This window comes from Nanorana parkeri, unplaced genomic scaffold (assembly GCF_000935625.1).
Source record: "Nanorana parkeri isolate BGI_ZX_2015 unplaced genomic scaffold, ASM93562v1 scaffold352, whole genome shotgun sequence".
NCBI lineage: Eukaryota > Metazoa > Chordata > Amphibia > Anura > Dicroglossidae > Nanorana > Nanorana parkeri.
Window position 1 is genome coordinate 560,197 of NW_017306620.1, and position 10,819 is coordinate 571,015.

The following is a 10,819-nucleotide window of genomic DNA, read 5'->3' on the forward strand; positions in this document are numbered from 1 at the left end:
TGAAATAAAGTATGTAAAGAAAATGATAAATGTCGTTAGCATTTTGATGAGAGGGGAGTAAGGGAAGGCAAAAAATAAGTAGTATAACCTTTAGTTTCAATAACCATTTTGTATAGTTTTATCCTTACTGTACTGCTATTTGAATTAGAAGGCTGCATGACATCTAAGTGGTTGGTAATCTTGCTGTGCATTCTAGGTTTTGGGTTCGATGCCTACTTAGGATTCTATAAGCATGGACAATGTATCCTACCTGTGTTTATATGGCTTCCACATTCCAAATACATACTGGCCTAGAGTATGTGGGTGTATGATTGTTGTAAAGGTATCAAGGGCAAACACGAATGTTTCAGTGCATATTATGCTGATTCTGTATCAATGAAAAAAAACAGGATATTTTTTAAAATTCAAGAGCAAGAAATAACACCCCCCACACACTGTCGCATATATATATGTATTGTTTGTTTGTTTTGGAGCATTGGTGGATTTCTGTTTTGCAGAGGTAACTATGTAATCATAGTAATTTGATGGACATATGCAGCTCTTTTTTTATTGAGGTGTACTTACTAAAGAGACAGAAACACCTCTTCCACTGATGACTCATACTGGTTGTGCTAACACATAAAAAAACATAGAGCGTACCTGTAAAGAACCATTGATATTAATCATACCATTTAAGAGAGGTGACATGTCTGGAAAAAATTAATCACTGTTTGTTTTATCTGATATTCCAAGCGACACATCCATCTCAGGAGTGCAGCTACTGGTAAAGTCACAGAACATTCTTCACCAATTTCTGTTCTGCAAATACAGAATTGTTGATACAGAACAGACAAACTAATAGACATAGTTCATCAACATGCTCAATATGGTGTTTTCAAGAGTCTTCAGTAAAGTGGTGCATCAAGGAAAGAGAAAAAGATACAGCTTGGCTAAACTGGTTTGTTAAGAAGAACTCCGGGCAGAAATAATCTTAACCCTTGCAGTGGAGATACCCCCACACTGCAAGGGCCAATTGAGAGAGAGCATGCACAGCAAGCATTGGGAGGCAGTGGTTTAGCATTGTGAGCCTGTAACTGGCAGGATCTCCAGGGAAAAAACTCTGCAACAGATTCACAAAGAATGATTTGTTTCCACGTTTACAGCCAAATTGGGATAACACCTACTTTATATATGTTAATGTTCCCATTCACATAGCAAAACGTTAGAAAAAAAAATTGTTTACCATTTTACTTGTTTAAAAAAGACTACTTAGCTTACCATTTTCCCCTTCTATGCGGTGTTAAGTTGGGGCTCGGGAGTTATTGTTTACCATAATTAACCCTGTTTGTACTGTGCTTGCAGAATTCATTATCAGTTGTAAACTAGATTTGAACAATGTCTGTTCTAACAAAGGTTTAAAGATCTCAAGGCTTGGGTGGTACATTGTATGCTAATGAATGTCCCTCTATGAAATTGTTAAGAATAGCTTGTAGTCTGCCCAAAGGCCTACTCTAAAAAAAATTTGAAACGTTTGGTTTTACGTTTTATGTGTTAATGGGGACACATAACAAACGTAGTGGGGGGCGGTTCCAAAATGTTTAGTTTCAACTAGAAAATTAATAGAAGGGAAACACAGCAAAAATGTATAAAGTGCGTCAGTCATTAACGAACAGAAACTAAAAACAAGCTCAGTTATGAAGGGGTTAAAGGGTTGAGAAAATGAAAATGAAAAAAACTTACAATAACATGGTTGCATAAATATGCACACCCTTAAACGAATACTTTGTTGACGCAGCTTTTGATTTTATGACAGCATTCAGTCTTTTGGGGTAGCAGTCTATGAGCATGGCACATCTTGCCTTTGGATTCTTTGCCCACTCTTCCTTGCAAAAGCGCTCCAAATCTTTCCAATTGTGAAAGCATCTCCTGTGCAAAGACCTGTTCAGGTAACCCAAAAGATTTTCATTTGGATTCAGGTCTGGGCTTTGCCTGGGCCATTCCAAAAATGTTATCTTCTTCTGAGGAAGCAATTCTTTTGTTGCAATTCTTTTGTGTCATTGTCATGCTGACATGTGAAATTCCTGTTCACCTTTTTAACAGGGGCCTGAAGGTTTTGTGCCAAAATTTACTGATTTACTGATACCTGGATTTGTTCCTCCACCCTGACTAAAGCCCCAGCTCAGCTAAAGAAAAACAGCCAAAACAAAGCATAATGCTGCCACCACCATGCTTCACTGTGGGTATGGTGTTCTTTTGGCGCAGTGTTGTTGTTGTATGTGGGTAAGGTGGCAAGACGGTGGCCTTTTCTTTTATCAAGTCTGACGAAAACATGTGGGAAAATGTGTTATTATCTGATGAAACCAAGATTTAACTTTATGGCCATAATTCCAAAACGTATGTTTGGCACAAAAACAACATTGCTCATCACCAAAGAACACCATGCTTATAAACTGCTTCCGCAAAAGACTGCTGTCATAAAATCAAAAGCTGCTTCAACAAAGTATTAGTTAAAGGCTGTGTATATTTATGCAACCACGTTATTGCAAGTTTTTAATTTTTATTTTTGCCCCTTTAATTTAAAAGAAATGTTTTAGTTGAATTGTACAGATACATTGTCACATTAAAGGTGGGAAAAAAAACGACAAGTGGTTTATCTTGGTCTGATTTCTTTTTACATCTTAAAAAAAATGGCATTTTCACTAGTGACGTGCGGTACCTCTGGTTCCGGGTGAGACATTCCCCAGCCTCGCCCCTAGCATGTCGCGCCCAGCCCCCACCGGCCGAAGCCCTGCCCCATCTGCCAAAGCCCCTGCCCCAACCCGGTCCTCAAGCTAGTGTGAAGGAGGAAGGGAGGAGCCTCCTGGTCCTTGACTTGCTCGTCACTCCTGAGGCATCGAGATCGATGGCCTCAGTGGGTTTTTTTTCTTTTTTTGATTTAACAGCTTGGACCAATGGCACTTTGCCATTGGTCCAAGCCATCCACAGAGCTCACGCACCTAACAAAGAGTAGAGGCTGTAACAGCTCTTGCCTCAATAGTTAGGTTACACAAGCAGGGGGGAAGCCGCCTGCTGTGTAACCTAACTACCTGTCAAAAGCCGGATGCAGCGCTGCCTGTAATTGACAGGCAGTGCTCCGTCCATGACAGGTTACACATCGGGGAGGCTTTCCCTGCTGTGCAACCTGATAGAAGCCAATCTGAATGGAGAAAAACCTGTCAGCTTCAAAATCGACTGCACGTCCCTGATTTTATATCCACTGTGTGTTTTGACTTAAATCTGGCCAAGCTGTTTATGTGAACTCTGCACATTAAAAAATAAACCCAAGCAGCATATGTTATTCAAGTCAACAGGATAATTAGGATTCTGTTTATGAAAGCTCAAGAGATCCTTCCATTTTTAAGATCACCTGTATTCTTGAACACAAGCCTTCTTCAGCATATTTAAGAACTTTTCAAAATGACTGACTTGAATGAAGTAGCTTTTCATGCTGATTATAATAACAGTACCTAGAAAAGATGCACACTCATTATGAGAGGTCACAATTTACGGCTGTTTATTAATCTGGAGAAGGCTGAGAGTTCACTGAACTCTGTTATGGCAGCAAAACAACAAGTGGTGCTCAATTGCACAATTGGAATTACATGAGATTTCTTCCTTTTTTTTTTTTTTCTATTTGAGCTGTTTGTTTTTCTTCTAGCCGAGATAGAACAAGCAAACAAAACAATAATTAGAGAAGAGGGAGTGTTTTTTTATAGTAAGGAAGAGAATAGTACTACATTACACAAGGGAATGCCTTGTATCACTCTTCTCAGTCCAAGTTCCCCAGGGAAAATAAGATCCGCTGAGTGAAGTTCATTGTTAGTTTAAAAGCAATCGTGCTGGGACATTCTGACAAATGTGTTGTGCATTTATTTATAAAATGCCAAGAGATTACATAGTATCATACCGCTTGGGAGGTATAAATATATATATAGAAACTAGATGCAAACAGGTATGCCATCATCAGCAGTGGCAATGTTTTTGAAGTGGGGATTTGTGGGAAGTGCTTTGTGAATTTCATCAGAAGGAAGAGAGGTTAGTTTACAAAACATTTGTCACCAGTGGAAACAGCTAAAGCTACGTCCCTTAGGTAGCTCCCACTGAAAGGAGAATTTAACTCTCCAATAAATTTTCAAGAATGAATCCGGATCAAACAAATATACATTGTCCAGAAAAGTATTTCTTTAAATTTTTACCCAAGCATTTACAGTCATTGGGGGGAATTTATCATAGCAATTGCGAGTGTTTGAGCTCGTACGGAAAATATATGTGCACCAGATTTATGATGCCAGTGTAATGTTGTTGATAAATGAGGTTTAATAGACTCCAGGAAAGAAGACTTGTAACTTCAGGCAAAAAGCTTAACTGACGCTTCTTGAAGAAGTGGTCATGGTGACTTCTTAAGTTGTGATTGTTTTCTTGCTCCAGTTTCATACAGCTGTAGAACAAGTACAGATGAAAACAGGTACAAAACAGGTGCAAAAAAACGTGCAATTGAAAAAGTAATGCAAGCTCTGGTCAAAATAGGTGCAAAACACTTGCAGTTGGAAAAGTAGTGCAAGCTCAGGTGAAAACAGGGGCACATGTTAAAAGACAGATTTGCACATAACAAAAAATGATCTAAGAGGCTAAAACTGTCACAATTGCTTTAATAAATTCCCCCCATTGTGTTTCCAAACAGCTCCAACTCTCTCAGCTCCACTTCCCTGAACTTCCTGTCCAGTACAAGATCACAACTGTCCATCTACTAGCTTGGAGAAGGGATGAATGGGGGGGACAGGGATCAGGAGACTGGATTGCCTTTATGTGCCTGTGTTTGTGGAGACACACACAGCTTACTGGCATACACAAGGATGGCTCCATAGGACCCTGCAAAGTTAACCACTTGCCGTCCGCCCGTTGTAAAAAAACGGACGGACGGCACTGCTGCATTACTAAAACGGAGTATCAGGGTCAGTGCTCAGGGAACCAGCTGATTTTGCTGCCAACTAAAACTTATAAACATTAAGGAGCTGCATCCATTGTAAGTGATTTCATCAGCATTTGAAATAGCTTAAAAACATTTTGACTTAAATATCTCTTAAAACAAAGAGAAATGTAATCATATGAGAGATTCAACCATGGCCTGTTCTCTCTACAAATAGTAAAACAGTGGTGGGTATAAACACTTGAACAGTTCTATTTGCAAGAACTATGTTGCAGAAAATGCAGGAAAGTGAATCATTGCTCTTTTATTAACACGTACAATAATCTGAGTTAATCCACTTAAAACTTCATAACAGCAGACTTAGCAAGTAAATGGTAACCTTACATAAGAAGAGAAACCTAGGCAGTGCTAAGCAGGGTGTCTCCCATCGGAAGTTCCACTGCCACTATTTGTCTTCAAGCAGCATGTTTACCAAATCCACAATCATGAATGAACAGGAAGTGGTGTAGAGCACTTCCTCTTCATTAATAATTCGGGACACATTAAACATACTTTGTCCTCAATTATTTACAAGCAGTCAGCAATCAGCTGATTGCTGACTGCTTGTACCCGCTCTCCACTGTAACAGGAGGCGCTGCCGACAGTGCGGGAGGAGAGCTCAGTTGCTTGGCTCGCCCTCCCATGACAGCTGACAGCTGTCTCCGCCATCACACCGCTCTCTATCCTGATCTGTCACAGGAGGTTGAGCAGGGCAGTGCAGGAGGAGAGCTCAGCCTCCTGTGACAACAACAATGATACTGCTCTCCTCCCCGCGCCACTCAGCCTCCTGACAGTTTCTTTCCTCCCCGCTGGAAGCTGCGCTGTGCCAGAGGGGACACAGATCAGCGTCCAGGGGGAGGAGAAAAACTAGGAATGCACTGCAATTTCAACCGAAAGATGGTACTTTCGGCATTTAGCCAATAGTGCCATTTTCGGCCGATAAGTTTGGGCGGCCAACATTTCAATGAATCCCTGGTATTTAGCCATCCGCAGATGCCACAGCTGTCTGAATACAATAGCCAACACTAGAGGTTCCTCCATTTACTCTGTTTAACGTTTAGTGTTTAGCCCACTGGCTGATGCGAGAAAGTCCATGCATGTATTGTTAGCTTAATACATAATGATACCGTATCTCTTAGGACAGTCATTTTGAAAGTAGATACAAATCTTAACTCAGTTACATTTAGTTCCTTAATAATTGCAATGCTTTGTTTCTTTTAATACTGCTTTACCTTTCTTCTTCCATGTTTGCATCGCAGTGTTGCAGATCTCCTGCAGCCTCTTTGCAGCACTGTTCTGTCTACATGCATGCCCTCCAGCAGCTGCTGCATGTCATTGCTCACAGCGGGTTTAATGATGGTGACATTCCTGTGCAATAAGCATTGTTATCGCCCACTTATATTCTCAACTGGAAGTGTGGATGATAGGGTTACAACCAGGGCCATCCTTATAATGAGGCCTCAGGCGGCATTTCATTGGGTCATATAGAAAGGTGTGTCTGCCACTCCCATTCCGGCCAAAGAGTCACAGGTTGCTAAGAGCTCTAAGCAACCAGTGGTGCTCTGCCCGGCGTCACGCCCCCCTCACTGCCATCACTGGTTGCCAGGAGCTAGAGGGATGACCTGGCTGGTATTCTGCCCAGCTCCTGGCAACCAGTGACATCAGTGAACTGGGCGGGATTCCAGACAATGGTACTGTGCATCCCCACACCCTCGTGCGATGCCACCCGACGGTAATGTGCGCCGCCACTAGCACCCGCACCCCTAGTAACGTGCACTACCACCAGAACAGCCCTGCACACCACCCCCTCAGGTGGCAAATAGTGTAAGGACGCCTATTGTGACAGTGCACGAGAGACTGCCACCCCATAACAGGAAGTGCCATGGCAGGAGCACCGGGTATTATTTTGCTATTTTTATATCAGCTACAATATCAAAAAGATGTATAATGGCTTTTTGAAATTGAATGAACATGATGAAAGCTTATTTGATTTTTTTTTACATGCTTTTTACATGCTGGTGCTTTTTAAAGCACCAGTCAGTTCTCTTCCTAGCTCATTTTCACAAAAGAACAATACTATTTTCAAGGACAAAATAGAGTAATAAACATATCATACATACTGGAAAAAGTAGTATAGTCTAACAATGGCTACATACTGTGTATAACAACAATCACAGGAGCTCTTACTTCATCATACAACATTTCTTGCCCTAGCCCTACCCTCACCACACTAAAGGTGTGTGCTGCAGCATGGGTCATAAATCCTGTGAATAATTCTGGTAACTTCATGGGCTTTCACTCTGGAGTTTTCCAGTAATGTTGTGCTCTTAAACAATTTAAATGTTTAGGTACTTGGCGGCAGTGGCTATAAAATCTAGTCATGCAGTGTCATTGCGTAGATTGTAATATAAAGAGGGGTGTGTATCATGTGAAATTACGGTAATCCTCATACCCTAGTAATGATAATGGTTTATGTACACAGTAGCATTCCCACAATGAGGTGAAAACATCCTCCCAGGTGGCATAATTGTAGGAGCAGTAACAACAACAGGCTTATTTAACAGAAACTCACAAACAAGGAAGAACAAGAATATAAGCATCAGTATTTTATAATCACTTTGTGAGTCATTACTGAATGCTGAATGAATGTAAGCTGAAGTCTAGGCAAAATATAAAACACCACCCTTTAGGCTGCCTTAACACACTGTATGTGTGTTGCAGTCAAATATGGTAAAATGCACATTTTACAGTATGTAACCACAACACAAGGTAGTGCAAAATTGACGGTGGATTGCAGTGCCATTAATTTAGAGTGAAACTGCAATGTACTGTGCAAGCACTCTCCAATGCACATGCATTGCAATGCACCACGATGAACAGATGGGAAACATGCATTTAAAAAAGGTACATGTTTGGTTTTTGTGCATTTGGAGCCCATTCAAATTGACCGTCTTAATAGGATGCACATAATGCAAAAAAATACAATTAAGGCATATGCAGACAAACTGCAATGCACTGGAGAGGTGTTAAGGGGGGGTAAATCTGTTGTAGTTATTAAAAAATCAGTAGCCATGTCTGCAAATAAATATATATATCGGGAACCCATATCTATCTTTGTATTAAAGGACAAGTATTGGGAGAGTAAAATATCCTCTTCCCAATACTTGGTGGCGGCGTTTTACATGCTGACTCTATATAGATCGAGAGCTGATTGCTCAGCTCATGGTCTTTTCCCCACAGGGATTCCCCCCCTCCTCTTTCTGTTCCTCCAGCACTCATTGAAGGGGTAGACAAAGGAGTGGGCAGGCACAGCTGGCTCTGGCTCTAGAGAGACAGAGCCAACTGTCAATCAGGCAGCAGGGTGAATCCCGACAATATTGTTGGGATCTTTCTTGCCTGCAGCACGGCTCTGTACTGTCAGCAAATAGCAGGCAGTAGCCCGTTAGATGATGATGACTTTGGCTCACAGGCGTACATTAGTAAATGTACACCTTTGACCCAAAAGAAGTTCTGTTTTAGAAGATGCAAACAGTGGTAGATCCCCTTTTAAACCAGAATGCCAGTGCTATTTTATCTGCCTGGGTACCAAGCACATACTGTATAGGAGAGTCATTTGGAGGGAGCTAAGTAGTTTGGCCTTAAATCAGAAAACGAGTAATCTGAGAAGTATAGAACATTATTCCCACGAATCCAATATATTGTAATGCTCGCCTAGTGCGAGGGTCAATCCCCTCCGTGGATCACAACTGCGGACGAAACAAGGGTTGTAGGAACGGGTATCAGAATAACAGCTACTCCTTGACTTGCCCAGTTTTGTAATGTGTAGGCGGTTAGGAGGCTGCAAACATCACGCCCCGTTTGTAATACAGGTAACAGTAATAAACTGACTTGGGCATATCTTTCTATATCAGACTGTTGCATGTACTGACTCAAGTAAGTTATTTAACACACTGATTCAATAGATATTCCGGAGGCAATATGAAGCACTGATTCAATAGGTATACTGAAAGCAATATGAAGCACTGATTCAATAGGTATACTGAAGGCAATCTGTAGCACTGATTCAATAGGTATACTGAAGGCAATATGGAGCACTGATTCAATAGGTATACAGCAGGCAATATGAGGTACTGATTCAATAGGTATACAGCAGGCAGTATGAGGTACTGATTCCACAGGTGCAACTGCACAGGAGTACTGAGGCTGTTGCCTGGGCTAGCCCAGGATACTTGCGGTTTTGAATGGCTCCTGCTGTCTCCATGTGAGGGTACTGGTCCGGTTTGGTTGAGGCGAGTGGAACACTGAGTTGATCAGTGTCCTTCTACAATCAACAGAAAGACGCCGATCAACTACCGGATCTCGGCTTCATGCCGAGTGCTGCGTCTGAGAGGGGCGGAGCTTTGTGACGCGCCTGCGCCCGACGTAGATTGCTCTGAAGGGAGAGATGGAGGAGGCTGGTGATGCGCCTGCACAAGGCGGCGACGGAGAGCACCACCAGACGTCACCGCCATCCAACGGCAAACCGGGGCTGCTGAGCCACGCCGCGCCTGTGCAGGACCGCGACAGCAACCCGCACCAGGTCCCAGCAGTGTCCGTCCATTACATATATAAATCTATTTTCCTTAGTGACATATGCATTTTGGAAAAACAGGAAAAGTGATTTTTTTGGGGGGTTATAGATTTTTCCACAAATCTACCAATCTCATCTCTTTAGTTAACAAAAACACAAAAGTGATATATATATATTAGGGATGCACCGATACCGATACAAGCATCGGTATCGGCAGCGATACCGAGTATTTGCATGAGTACTCGTACTCGTGCAAATACTCACAAGAACAAGTATACGTGTTAAAGCAAACAATCTACAATGCATAATTACAACTTGTCTTCATATGAACTGCCCCAGTGATCCCCCTGTATAAGAAATAAATAAAGTGTGTATGAATTCTGTATAAACATCACCCTTTGTTATCAGCTTCTATGTGCACCTCTTAACAAGGCCGCACAATATAATTAACCAAAAAAAACAGTGCTCCTTACTAAACAATATCACTCACTATAATATACCCGCTAAGCAAAAATTTGGAAAAATATATAATAAAATTGTGACAATATAAATAAGTCCAAAAACAAATATCCTTATGGAACTTCCTCCCATCGTTCACATTCCATTAATTTCAACCAGTGCTTACATCCTCCCCCATGCTCCCCTACTCTCAGTATACTCACCAGAATTAGTGTGACCTTGTACAAACATACACAGGTCAATACAGATTTTTTCCCAAAATGTTTCTCCATTTATTTGGTTATTCCTTTAACCTCCCTGGCGATATGTTACATAGTTACATAGTTACATAGTATTTGAGGTTGAATAAAGACATTAGTCCATCAAGTCCAACCTATTAGGATCTCAACCTAAAATCCTGATATGATTATTCAGGATTTTAGCATCCCAAAGCGGTACATTGTTTTTCATGGAAATTTGTTGTTTTATATTGTAGGCCTGTAATTCTTAGTAAATCTTAGGAATAACTCACCTAAATCTGTCCAAGCCAGGGCTGAAAAATGTTTTGTTGAGAAGGATCGCTCGCTTAGACCGTGTATCGATTATCGTGCCCTCAACAAGATTACTATTAAAAACCGGTATCCTTTGCCGATTGTCCCTGAGCTTTTTCAGCGCTTCATATCAGCTACGGTATTTTCCAAGTTGGACTTATGTGGAGCCTACAATCTGGTGAGGATCCGTGAGGGGGATGAGTGGAAGACGTCGTTCCGTTCCCGCTTTTGGCATTTCGAGTACTCAGTGATGCCCTTTGGACTGTGTAATGCTCA